Source organism: Nannobrachium achirus (genome assembly GCF_963921795.1).
Source record: "Nannobrachium achirus genome assembly, chromosome: 16".
Classification (NCBI taxonomy): domain Eukaryota; kingdom Metazoa; phylum Chordata; class Actinopteri; order Myctophiformes; family Myctophidae; genus Nannobrachium; species Nannobrachium achirus.
Genome location: NC_137823.1, coordinates 50,154,521 through 50,168,432, shown reverse-complemented (window position 1 = coordinate 50,168,432; position 13,912 = coordinate 50,154,521). Strand labels below are relative to the sequence as shown.

At 44.5% G+C, this 13,912-nt stretch overlaps 1 protein-coding gene across 1 annotated transcript in view; it reads left to right on the top strand.

Moving 5' to 3' along the window:
- Positions 1-13,912, top strand: part of xkr6b (XK, Kell blood group complex subunit-related family, member 6b) — a gene marked incomplete at both ends in the record, with an annotated part of 101,807 nt that overhangs the window by 1,050 nt on the left and 86,845 nt on the right. The gene's annotated exons all lie outside the window — the stretch shown is intronic.

The window sequence follows — 13,912 nt, the reverse complement described above, 5'->3', positions numbered from 1 at the left end:
TTTCCCTCATAGTGCGCCATTGCGCTGGTATGGGATTGGGGAGGGAAGAGAGCTTATTGTTCAAAGGGTATAGCCTACACAGGTATATATAGCCGAAAGATGGTGTGTGTGTGTGTGTGTGTGTGTGTGTGTGTGTGTGTGTGTGTGTGTGTGTGTGTGTGTGTGTGTGTGTGTGTGTGTGTGTGTGTGTGTGTGTGTGTGTGCGTGCGTGCGCGTGTGCGTGTGCGTGTGTGTGTGGTCAAGTGTAGTGTAGTGTAGTGGCTGAGTGTGTATGCCCATGTGTCTCAGGCGCGCCGTTCATGATCATGTGCATGTGAGGATTCACCCTCCCTCCCCACGCCAGTCGCGACACACACACACACACACACACACACACACACACACACACACACACACACACACACACACACACACACACACACACACACACACACACACACACACACACACACACACACACACACACACTCCATCCAGCTCTGCAACCAGCAGCGGCCAGACGCGCGTCCGCTTGCACGGCTCGCAAAACGGTTTTTTTTCTCCCCCACAGACATGATGTCATCGAATCCTCTGCGACGCGTGGCATTTTTTGTGGTCAAAACATTAGTCCCCTTTACCAAAATACCACCCACACAGACATATGCGTCTATTACAGGCGGCCAACACGTCTGTAATAGCCCTAACAGTCAAGGTCTACGTGTGCGTAATGTTGTATTTGCTGACATGCAGCGACTTGTAGTAAAATGTGTGAACGCTGGCTGGCTGGTGTGAGCACAGCGGATCCATCCACTACTCCACCATGTAGGCTGATGTCTAGGGGGAGCCGCGGCTCGGCAGCGAGTTGTTTTTGGTGCAGACAGACGCAGTGGCGGCGGGCATTTAATGGAAAATGTAACGCATGGCGGCAGCCCCGAGAAAACTGCCTGTCGGGCAAAAAGAATGAAAGAGGTGGAAAAATAATGAAAGAATGATAGCTAGGCGCCTAGGCCTACTGTAGATAGAAATGCACCCCGTGTTTTTTTTTTTAGCTCGACTTCGTTAATAGGCTATGACCGTGCAGCTTGCCAAAAATAAAAAAATTTCAGGGGGAAAACATGCATGGCTTGTATGGCTTTTGGTTGAAAATCTGTTGTTTTTGGCGAGCAGTGTAAAGGCTCTATGGAGAAGGCGTCGATGCATCTTATTTTCTACATCTTCAAGTGTGTGTGTGTGTGTGTGTGTGTGTGTGTGTGTGTGTGTGTGTGTGTGAGTGTGTGTGAATGAGATTGAGAAAGACTAATTGACTCACTAGGCTTCAGATTAGGCGAAAACACCATGTAGCCTACAGCTGCTATAGGTATATGCCTTTGGCTCTGACAGCTTCATCCCTCATCGGTCAGATGGATTTTCTCAGCTATGTGATACTATACTACATAATGGAATTCATGAGAATATTGATACTACTGTCTACATTTCTTATAAGCTGTTGCCAAGGGAATTCAATCAGACATGAATCCATCAATGCAAATGTTTTAAATATGCCTCTGATCTAAAATCCTAAACCTTATATACTTCATTGATTGGAGTCCTCCAGGGGTCTAATATAGGCCCTCTCCCTTTTCCCTCAATATTCAAGCTCACAACATGTCACAACACATGCATGTTGTGAGCTTGTAGATCTGCTATTTTCACGGAATGATCGCCCTCTATAGTAGACGTTAGGGTTCATGTTCAAGTGGCTATGAAAGATTTCTCATATTCTCTCAACCACTTCTTCCCCCACACAGGTTAATTTTCAAATCCTATACATCATTCACCCATGCATTTGAAAATAACCGATCCCCTTTATTGATGATGCTGTGGATGAATGGTGCATCTCTCTCCAGTTAAGTATGCCCAGAATGTAGCGATCCACTCTGCATTTATCAACAGGCTCTTTTTTAAAGTGTACCTGAAGGCTGTCATATCGACTGGTTTCAGTTGTATGGGCCCAGGTTTATTTACTCCAATGTGGCTCAATTGATTATTCACTTAAAGCCACCAGTGGTTGGTGGAGATGGAGAGAGCTAGTGCACAATCACCCTGGTGATAGTGGTGGCCTAAGATTTATTTTAGTCCAAGCAAACCATAAACCAGGGTCTGAACCCCAGCTTCTGAAATGAGAAGCAGTTTTAAAGCTTAAAATTGACTAAAAGAACAGTTGATTCAATATGAACAGTATCAGAGAAGTATCAGAGAAGAGGGACTAGAACTAGAACTAGAAGTAGAAGTAGAATTAGAAAAATGTGCTCCTTGGAGCACAGGTCTCCACCAGGCCTGGTAGAAGTCAATAGATGACATGACTACAGAAATAATGTGTACAGATTTGCGTGATGTTTGAACAAAATCTGTAGGAGCAATATAGCAAAAAATAAACGTTCAGCAACAATCGGCACTATTGGAGGCACAGGCCGATGTGAATAATTGGGGGAAAGGTTCTGCTCTGGCCTCCAGGAGACTATGTGTGCTCAGTTTCACGTCATTTGGGCCAATGGTGCCGGCGGAGATTAGCTGTACACACACACACACACACACACACACCACACACACACACACACACACACACACACACACACACACACACACACACACACACACACACACACACACAGGGGTCATGCCTTAGGCCTGGCAGAGACAGGACTTGGGGCGTGAGGCCTGTTGGAGGGCTTTAACCATGAAATGTCGTTGTTTGCCTCTTGATTATTGAAAACCAAATGGATATTGTACATTTCAATTAAGAGAACCTGCTTAAACATTGGTTAAGTATTTGACTGTTGAAATGTTGAATTAAGAAGGGGGCATGGTGGTACAGTCGTTAGCACTGTCACCTCACAGCTAGAAGGTCCTGGGTTCGATTCCCGCCGGGGGATGCTGTGGGCGCTAGGGGGCGTGTTCTCTCCTCCGCGTCATCAGCGCCCACCAGTAGCGCTTTGGGGGCCGGACGCGACCGGACGCCGTGTGGCCGGAAATATTTCCCCACATGCACGCGCACGGACGGCACCGAACGGTGCACGAGCGTGTAAACGCGTGCAATCCCCCCCCGGGAGAGCCGCGACAACCCCCACCCCGCAAATCCGCGATAACTACAAGCAATACTTTAATCAGTGGCTACTACTATGCATAACAGGTTTCTAGTGGTGAATGTGTGAGCGTCCTCAAGCCTCTATTCATATGGATATATAGCCTACTTTAACACCTAGGTTTCCAGCTGTGACTGCTTGTGCATGTGTCGATGTGTGTGTGTCCTCATACATGGCTCCATATTACTGTGATATTTAGTGTTTGAGATTCGTTCAAGGCAAACTTTGTTTCTCTATCCTACTGCAGCGCTGTATTTTCTAAATGAATTAAAAGAAAGTAGAACATAAAATCTTAAGTAACAATGCAAATGTAATTAAGACTAGAAAACTATTGTTTTCCCACCATTAGATCTGCTGACATCCTTTCTATCTAAATAGCCTCTAGAGGCGCGTGCACGCGCGTGCACGTGACGTCAATAAATGGCCCGGGAAAAGAAATCCCAAAGCACCACTGGCGCCCACACCCTAGGTGAGGTTGGTGAAATGGCCTTTCTGTGTGGAGTTTGCTTGTTCTCCCCAAAACATTAATCAGGGCCCCAAACTCAGCTTGGGGCCCTCCCCAGGTTGGCAGAGGGAGAGCAGCACCCAGGATTACAGCAGGCAATTGGCACAGGGTAAAAAATGGGTTACAAAATCGCAGGATAAAAATGTAGGTAAAAAACAGAAATGTTGAATTAAGAATGGTAGACTTATTTGATGTGACTTCTCTCAGTAATCTGAATCTTATTGTCATGGACAGTAAACCTTAAAGAGAATGAGATGGCTTGAAATATATCCAGCTATAGGGAGCCTCCTGCAGCATGTGCTAATAGGGAACTCAAGGAAATGTAAGCTGGTGGCATACATGTTATGACAGCGCAATGCCCAGAGGGAGACACCATAGTCAGAGCACCATCTCCCTTTGGATGTGATCCACTGGTCTGGGGTTAAAGGGTAAAAGCTACTCTTGTCAGCTTAGTGAGTTTGTAACCCATGCAGGGCCTGGAAGGCTAACAGTGGATATGGAGATGATGAGCCGCTACATGAAACCACCTCACCAAGAACACAGTATGTGTGATATCACATTGCATTATAGAGTCATAGCTGACTGTGACATTATATAACTTTGTTTGATTTTTTAATCCTATATGGAGTTTATGATTGATTGGACATTAATGTGATTTTTTTGTAATGATGAGGACATAAATGCTCAACTCTGGCTTTTGAATGCCAACTAGCAGGGATATTCTTGTACGCTTTTAAAAATATGCTATCTGGGCAAATGTGTTTGCATTCATTAAATTAGAAAACGGCACAAAGTGATGACAGGAGTCAAAAACACTGCCTCATCATGTCTTATTACGCAATATCATATTTAGTCCTGGATTCAATTAGCTCCTTTCTCACTGTGCACCTGAGGACTGAGCAGATGACAGAACTGCCAGGCTTGTTTTGCTGTTAGCTCCTCGTTAAGCCTTCCTGTCTGAAATTCCGTCCCGTCATTGGCTTTCCACGACTCTTTCATGTCTGGATTTGCTTCCCTGCTGTGAGTCATCGACTGCGTTGACAGTGTCTCCTGGAGTATTCTCATTCTGCTCACGCTCACTTGCATGCACGCACGCACGCACGCACGCACGCACGCGCGCGCGTGCACACACACACACACACACACACACACACACACACACACACACACACACACACACACACACACACACACACACACACACGCCGGCATATCCTACATACAGTGGTCCAGAGTTAAGACAGACAAGATTCAATTGGCTCAGACCAAATCATTGTCTAAATGAACAGACTTCAAGGTTTGGAAGGCTCCTGGATTTGGGAAATGTCAGGGGTCTGGGGAGGAGGTTGTTTCCTCTTCTTCCCTAATTGGTTACTGTAACTGAGCTCATTGTATGTTTTTAGTTAGTTTCTTTTAGTTGGTTGCAAACCTTCCATTTAGCGTTTGAATGACAAAGAGGGTGGAGGAAGAGAGGGACAAAGAGAGTGGAGGAAGAGAGGGACAAAGAGGGTGGACGGGAAAAGAGAAGAGACTGAGGCCCGGAAGGGTAGATGAGGAATTATGAGACTGACATTTTCTTGTCAATTGCTAACTAGGAGCTATCCGGTGCTGAACCCAAACATTTTCTAGCCTATTATTAACTAGGAGCTGTCCAGTGCTGAACCCAAACATTTTCTAGCCTATTATTAACTAGAAGCTGTCCGGTGCTGAACCCAAACATTTTCTAGCCTATTATTAACTAGGAGCTGTCCAGTTCTGAGCATCATTTGCAGGCCAGCCTTAGCTGTGTTTTTGAGTGGTGCCTGCCGCTCCAACGTTTGACTGTTGATTTGAGTGTGTATGTATGTCGATACGTATGAGTACGGTATGTCTGTATGTATGAGTACGGAAACACCAGCTGCAGCCACCCAGCAATGCTGTTGAACAGTGTGCACCACTCACTTCACACGGGTGTAATTCTTGTATTCTGTTCATCTTGTGTTGTATTGTTTGATTACAGGATTAGGGTGAAAGCTTATATAAGGAGAATACATGAATCACATTGAATGATTGATGTGTTAATTGTTCTTTCAGAGATTCATTCTGTGCCTGTGACAATCATGATGTTCTGGTTAGGCTAAACGCATAGGCTGTACAGTAAAATCCTTGTGTTCAGTCATCCATTTGTATCTTTGGGAGTGTAGAAAATGTAACCAAAAAACTCTCTTAGGAGTTTACTGTGTAAGAAGGAACTATCCAGTTCTGAAATGCGCACCAGGTCTTCTTCATAATGGGAGCTGACCAGTGCTGAAATGCTCGTTGTGGCCCATGTGTGATTTGTTTAAATTTTGCTATTATTTTCATGTAGAGTACAATCTCTGGTCCTATGATACATGTTACCGAATGTTGATTGTGAGACACTAAATACTCAGCTAATTCTTTTTTTTTTTTGCTTTTTATGCCTTTATTTGATAGGATAGCAGACTGACAGGAAATGGGGAGAGAGATGGGGAATGACATGTGGCAAAGGTCGTCCGGATCGGGAATCGAACCGGCGACGCCAGCAGTCATAATAGCCTAGCATGTGGTATGCGCCTTGACCACTAGGCCAGCGGGCGCCCCATACTCAGCTAATTTGTTGTGTGTCATGAAATACAGAAATACTCATCTAACAGGTGGCAGAAATCCTTTCTGCACCAGGTTCATTGTATTGCAGTCGTCAGTTGCAATGTAGTCCGTCGTGCATAAATAGAATTTGATCTCCTACACGTCACTTCAAGTTAAATGATGACATCCATTCGAGTAAATAGACAAAGTTAGAAGAAAAGATGAGTATAACTATGCTATTGAAGGCTACATTCTGATGTTTTGTGTTATTGTTTCTCCACTGGAGCTTAGTTTTCCATGGCATCCCTTGAATCACTGAAGGTCAAGCATTTGAGAATGTGAATGCATGCACTGCAATATTTCAATCACCTTGTCAGCAGGCAGAACGGCATTAGCTCTGACATTCTAAGACAGTGTTTAAGTAGTCTGAATTCTGCTTCTAGGATCAGAGAAGGATAAGGTGAGACTAATTATAGGCTGACACATTTACTGAAAAAGTGCATATTTATGCAATTATTTTAAAATAATTTCAACTTCAAGTGATCCAGGCGTCCAAATTAATATCCAATTCTGTAGCAGTCACAGCATTAGGGATTCCCTCCATACCAGCGGTTCCCCAACATTTTATTTTTAACAAGAAAAATCTAATCTTTGGATTATGCCTTAATCCAGGACAAGGCTCACCACAGAGTAACATGGGGGGGAACCAGCTCAAGGTTGACATCTGCTTGTGTTTCCCTGCCTGGTAAATATTAATACAGGCTGCAAGGAAGTCAACATGAGAGCCTCTTTTGGCTGGCTTGCCTGCCTGTAATTGGCAAGGAGGTTTGTACACATGGTGTCGAGACATCGAGAATGTACAATGCCACAGACTTCCCCCATCAAATATTCTGCTAAAGGTGAGCAAACCAAAGATATAAAGAAAGAGGACAAAAGGGGGAGTTTGTTTGAATTGGTAAAACTCGATTTTATTCTGGTGATGACAAACATCACTTCAACACTCTTAGCCCTGTTAGCGACAGGACAGGTTGCTAGAGGGGATGGCTGGCAGGGATGGCTATGTCCGTCAGTCACTCCGTCCGTCCGTCCGTCCGTCCGTCCGTCCGTCCGTCCGTCCGTCCGTCCGTCCGTCCAGCTGTCTGTCTAGCCGTCCATCCCTTTGGTCCCAAACGATATATTCTGAAAACGATTGGCTGGATTGACTTTGCACCTTCATGCTCCAAAATTGATAAACCCTACAGATTTTGGTCAGCACACTCTTTCCTCTAGCACCTCCCTTAGGCCAGAATGTCCATTTGTACACAAGATATTTCTGACTTTGGTAACCCAATTGCTGTTCTTTATGTTGTTTCACTGTAAAGCTTTTTATCTTGTTTTAAAATAATATACCCGCACTCCCAACTTTGTCTGTAAAATCTTTTCCTATAATAGTAATTTTTTCTTTTTCTTTTTAGCCACAGTATACAGGGCTCTAATGATTGCAATGTCAGTTCCTGCTACTAACAGTGGATACAAACATTCCACATTTTTGCTCTAACTATACTGTAAAACATAGACACTTCAGTGTGTCATGTCTTTATGCAATTCACCTTTGGAGCCATTAAAACAATACTTTACTCTGCTGAGAATTAACTAACGGTATGAGTACTCATGGGTGTGCACGCACACATGCACGCACGCACGCACGCACGCACGCACGCACACACATGCATGTGACGTTTATTAAAGCTCACCCCATCACCCCACATAGTTATTATAAAATAAACATGCAATTGCTTTAAGGTCCCTAGAGACAGTGCGGTAAACATCCTTTTGGTGCACAAGAATGTATTATAGTGTGACGGTGCTCATTTTCCCATTAGTATTGATAACAGTGGGGGAGTCATCTTTTAAAGCAACGCTTGAGGAAAACCCCCAATTACATGACAGAGTAGGCTATCAAGATGCAGGAAGAGGCTGCTTTACAATGGAACCACTTCCCAGCTGGAGGTAGAAGAGACAGATAAGCCCAATCCATGCTTCATCGCACAACGGTATGACACAGCTTGTAGGCTAAATTAGGCTATTATGTGGCTTGGCTAAGCCAGATTTATACTTCATTGCTTGCTTAAAATAACAACAAGAAAGTTTTAAGCATCGCACAACGTTTATACAACGTTCATACATCGTCATATGCCGATGTATAAATTAGGCTTCATTCGTTTACAAGGGAAGAAGCAGAGGATGAAAGGTGGATCTGAAAAAAATTGCTGAGATTCAATTGCTGTTTCAATTATATCTGTTCAGGTTTTTGAATTAAGTTGACGGTTATTGAATTAGAGGCAATTTCAGGATGAAGGGCAACATATTGATTCTCTGTGCACCCCAATGTTCTGCAAAGGAAGTGAAAAATGAATTCATATTGTTGAGATTGTATTAATATGTTGGATATAGCCTGTTATTAGTGTGTGTGTGTGTGTGTGTGTGTGTGTGTGTGTGTGTGTGTGTGTGTGTGTGTGTGTGTGTGTGTGTGTGTGTGTGTGTGTGCGTGCGTGCGTGCGTGCGTGCGTGCGTGCGTGCGTGCATGCGTGCGTGTGCCCTGGTGGCTCTAGCAGTTAATGTACGGACCAATGCAATGTCTTTGGTTGGGAGCTGGCTCCAGGCCCCGAGGTGCTTGTCATCTTGCTGTTTTCAATAGTCAGTCTCGCTTAACTGTGCTAAATGTAAAAAGGAAGAAAATAAAATAAAACAAAGAATTCATCTTAAAAATATATATTTTTATCAATACTTTTACCAGTACATGTTAGGGTCACACACAATACGATCCTAGGATTTAGTCCATTTGGACCATAATGCTGAGGATTTTACTGTACATCTTGAATGAATGAATGAATGAATGAATGAATGAATGAATGAATGAATGAATGAATGAATGAATGGATGGATGGATGGATGGATGAATTTTACCATCCATGCCACCTGTTGTTACCAAGAACTCTTAACCACTTAAACCCTATACATCATTGACTGGAGTCCCCCAGGGGTCTATACTAGACCCATTCCTTTTTTACCTCTACACCAAATCTCTTTGGTGAAAATAGCCCATTTACAGGCTCAGAGTGCATTGCATTGCGACGCATAGTAAGCTTGTAGATCTGTTGATTTTCAAAGGATGTTCTCCCCTAGAACGGGCATGCTAAGGTTCATGTGGGTAGGTGTAATGCAGGGTGAGTGTGAGGTGAGAAGAATAAAGCTGGGATGATAGTGTTTGATTTAGCTGCCTGAGGCAGGCCTAATCCTAAACTATATTGCTTGGTAAGCCTTAAGGGCCTGATGTTACAGAGCTTCTGTCTCCAGGTTCCCAGGTCTGGTCAACAGGTATACAGTACAGGCAGACAATACAGAGGTTGCAGACCGCCTCCACCACAGTGTACTGTTCAGGAGCTTACGTATATGAAGCAAGCAGACAGACATACCGTACAGACAGACTGGTTTGTGGTCAGATTCTGTCTTGCCCCCTTTATCTCTTCAGCTCTCCCTCTCTCTCACTCACTCGCTCCACATGCATAACAAACAAACAAACCAAAACTCAGGGGAATAAAGAGTGGCTGTTTGTTACACACCGCCTTACCCTTATGCAGCCAGACTCACACACCACATTCTCTCTCTCTCTCTCTCTCTCTCTCTCTCTCTCTCACACACACACACACGCACACTAGGGATGGGATGATAAGCGATATTATCGTTTATCGTGATAAAAAACACTCACGATAATCGTATCGTGGAGGTTTAATGTATTGTGATATCGTCCTCCATCATGCACTGGGATCAATTCACCTTTTATTTGCCGAGCTGCATATCCAGTACCACTTGAACCCTCTATAATTGGTAAAAGGGCAGGCACTTATAATATACGTACATTCTATCAAATGTCTTTGCCAAAAAATAGCCGATCTACAAGCTGACAACGCGTCGTGTTGCGACGCGTTGTGTGCTTGTAGATCGGCTATTTTTTGTTCCGCCCTAGGATAATGGATTTTGATTATCGCGATAATATCGTAAATCGCGATTTATTTTTTCACAATAATCGCGATATGACATTTTCATATCGTCCCATCCCTAACGCACGCGCACACACGCACACACACACACACACGCACGCACGCACGCACGGACGCACGCACGCACACACGCACACACCTCGGGGGAGTGTCGAAGGAGCTCTCTGTTACACCACTCCCTGTCCTGTTTCTGTAGGCACTTCTATCAGAGAGAGCTGGTGAAGCCAGTGGACTGTGAACTCCTCCCTCCTTCCATGGGTCCCCTCCGATAGGAAAAGTCATTATGAGGGCCATCTCCCATACGCTCCCCCCTCTGGGATAGAGAAACCAATGTCCTGCCTTATTTTAAATTCTTCTCCCACAGACTGCTCGACTCGTAAGGCTTTGCGTCATAGCTCAGGAAAAGCGATAACGTTTTCTTTAGCGTGCATGAGCCAATGCTCAGACGTCTGTTGAATTAATTTGCGGTGCCCTAGCTATAGAAATGGTCCCCTTAAAAACGTGACGGAGATGACATGGAGCGCTTCAGCAGTCTAAAATGCATTCGAACAAAATGCGGAATTATTTCCACCAATTTCACATTATCATCTACATATGATGACAACATATATTCAATGTTTTCACCACTATTATGTTTCATCTCGTTAAAGGGTGGCTTTTGAAATATTTGTTAAAATATTTTGTGATTCATTCACTTTGAAGGAGGTTGTGGTTTGTAAAAAAAAATCCACACCTCGGCCTATGCTTATATGCCTGGTGACTATAGTAAGTAGCCTATATTAACGCTGGCTAATGCGAGGGCCGGCCGGCAGGCTCTGATGTCACTCTGACCTAGCCATAACCATATAATCCCAAAGCAGCTATGCCCAAATATGGAGTGAGTTGTGGCATCAACCGCAAACAAATCAGTCAGCTCCAGATACTGTATGGGCACAAAAGGGGTCATGACCATATATGGGCATATACTGATGACATCAGCGATCTCCATATATGGGCATATAATGGACAAGGACTGACAGATACAGAGATCCGGTTGTCCAGAGCCACAGATCCGACTGCTATGCCCATTTGGTCATGTGCATAGGCTACTGTATGGGACCGACTTCAAACTCGGCAGGTGGAGCGGCAAGGACTCGAGGCAGTACGGTGCCTTGCATAGCCAGACAATATCACAACATCAGCGTGACGAGGGCAATTTTCTTTGCAATGGCAGATTCACCGGGCTAGCCTCGCCTAGCCAGGTGAATCTGTGTGGTGCCCACTGCCGAGTAGTTTGGGTATCCAGTTGTATGGGCACTCCAGTATATGGGCATATGCTGATGACCTCAGGGATCTCCATATCTGGTCATAAAATGGACAAAGACAGACAAATACAGATATCTCTATGGGCATAAAGGGACACAGGTAGACAGACAGAAACGGACATCTTCATATATGGCCACAAAAGATACACAGACAGACGGGTACTCTGACAAAGCCCCCAACACTATGACTCGGATTGGCAGTAGGTGTGAGGTTAGTAAATATAAATCTGCTCTTTTGCCGCCTTTACTCTGTGCCATGCGTACAGAGTCCTCACAACGTGATATTTATTTTTCTACAGTGGTCGAATGCAGGTGAAACATGTATGCAAGAGAAAATCATTATATGGAGCCACAGAATAATCAGTGGTAGTTGAGATGCTCACACAGAAAGGCTATTTTTCATCTGCAGTCTGTGGTGGCCTAATGGCGGGGGTCCTAATATATTCCTAGACTTTCCCTTCCCCATGTTTTGGGGCGAGTGCTCTACTCCCCGAGGTCCCATTTAGGATCATCATGCGTTCTCCCCTTACACCCTACATCTATTTGTGTTCTTCATAGCATACGCTTTACTCTCTATCCTATTTATCCTCCCCAGCAACTGTACACTCTCTACCCGGCTCTTATTATTCTTAAGCCTAATTAATATATTGCACAACCGAGTTGCAGTTTCAGACTGTTTGATGACTGAAGCAGGGACATGCTGAGAATGTTAGAGAGGCAGGGGCCGACATTTCTAAAAGGGCCTTTTGGTGACAGCACCGAAAATAGCAGACCTCCAAGCTCACAATGCGTTGCGCTGCGATACGTTCTGAGCTTGGAGGTCGGCTATTTTCGGTGCTTGATACCACACTGAACTAAGCATAATCAAGTCAATACTGGAGATGTGGCGTAACAGCATGGATTTCTACACAGAGAGGGCAATTCTTTCAACATAAGATGCTGCATTCAAGTTCAGGAGAGTTTGGACAAGGCAATTCTCTTGAATGCTGCCTTCAGGTTTGGCAATGGAAAGGAGGGCATTTGCATTTATTTCACCATAGTAAAAACTGCATTCATGGTCTGGAGAGGGCACTTTTTCCAGACGGATAAAAGGGCAGAGGCTCAAGCCCCCTTTGATGTCTATGTGTGCACGTGCCTGGAGCGAAGTATATTAGCCTTCAAACCTCTGCTATCTTTCCTAGAAGGAGACAAAACACAATACTGTACAGTATGTACTTCAACCCTCTCCATCGCCGTCCCCCTCTGCTAGTTAGAATAATCACACTCTCTGCACTGTGTGCTTACAGCTGATGTCTGCTCTGTCCCTCACTGCTAGTTAAAGTCATCATGGCGCCTCCCTCTTCTCCCACTCTGCCATCCTTCTCCTTCGCGCTGTGCCTCTCTCCCTGTGTTCCCTTCGCATAAAGCTGCACTTGACCTCCATTTCTGTCAAGGAAACTAGAGCATCTGGCTCCTGCCCCATTACAACTGAACACCGTGCCTTCCTTCCCTCCCTCTCTCCCTCTCTCTCTCTCTCTCTCTCTCTCTCTCTCTCTCTCTCTCTCTCTCCCTCTCTCTCCCTCCATCCTGCCATACCACCATGCCTTCTTCTGCTCCCTGCCGCGACCGTTTTGTGATTTCCGGCTTTCCACACTCCTTTCTCTCTCACCTGTGCAGTGTCATCATCTCTCTGTCTTTGTCTCAGTCTCTGTTTATTTGACTGGCTAATGTCTTGTCTGTTCTCTCTCTCTCTCTCTCTCTCTCTCTCTCTCTCTCTCTCATATTTGGACATCATGTCCCACTTGCCTAAGAAACTGTTACACCTTGGCTCAGAAATCAGCCTGCAGCAGCTTAATGGCTCTATACTCACATCTTCAGTATTCTAGTTGTATGGGAACATATTGACGGTCTAATCAAACAAATGCACACATGTACGCATTTGGCAGTTTTGGCCACTAACCACATTCACTCTGGCGTCCCTATTTTTGGGTACGTCATTCACATGTGAAACATTCTCAAGAAATAGGGTTTAAGTGGTTACATTTGCTCATCGCCAGTGGAATAATATTTTAACTGGCACTATGCAATCAATTGGCCTTCAATAGACTTCACACTTTCTTGTCCATGGGATGTCAGAAGAAGCTATACACTTCACATTATGCTACATCGTTAAATGGGGTCAATCGAAAATTCTTCTTCTTGGGTGAATCAAAATTATTTACACGTATGATTTAATGTGCACCTTTACCCCAGACAGTCAAAGCTACGGTCGAAGGAACCAATCTTCTGTGTTCTCAAAATGTTCCTTAAATGTGTACTGTATAGGCTATGCAGTGTGCACAGCGTATGCACAATTGCACATATCCTCCCTCATGTCATCTGTGTTTTATTGTCAGA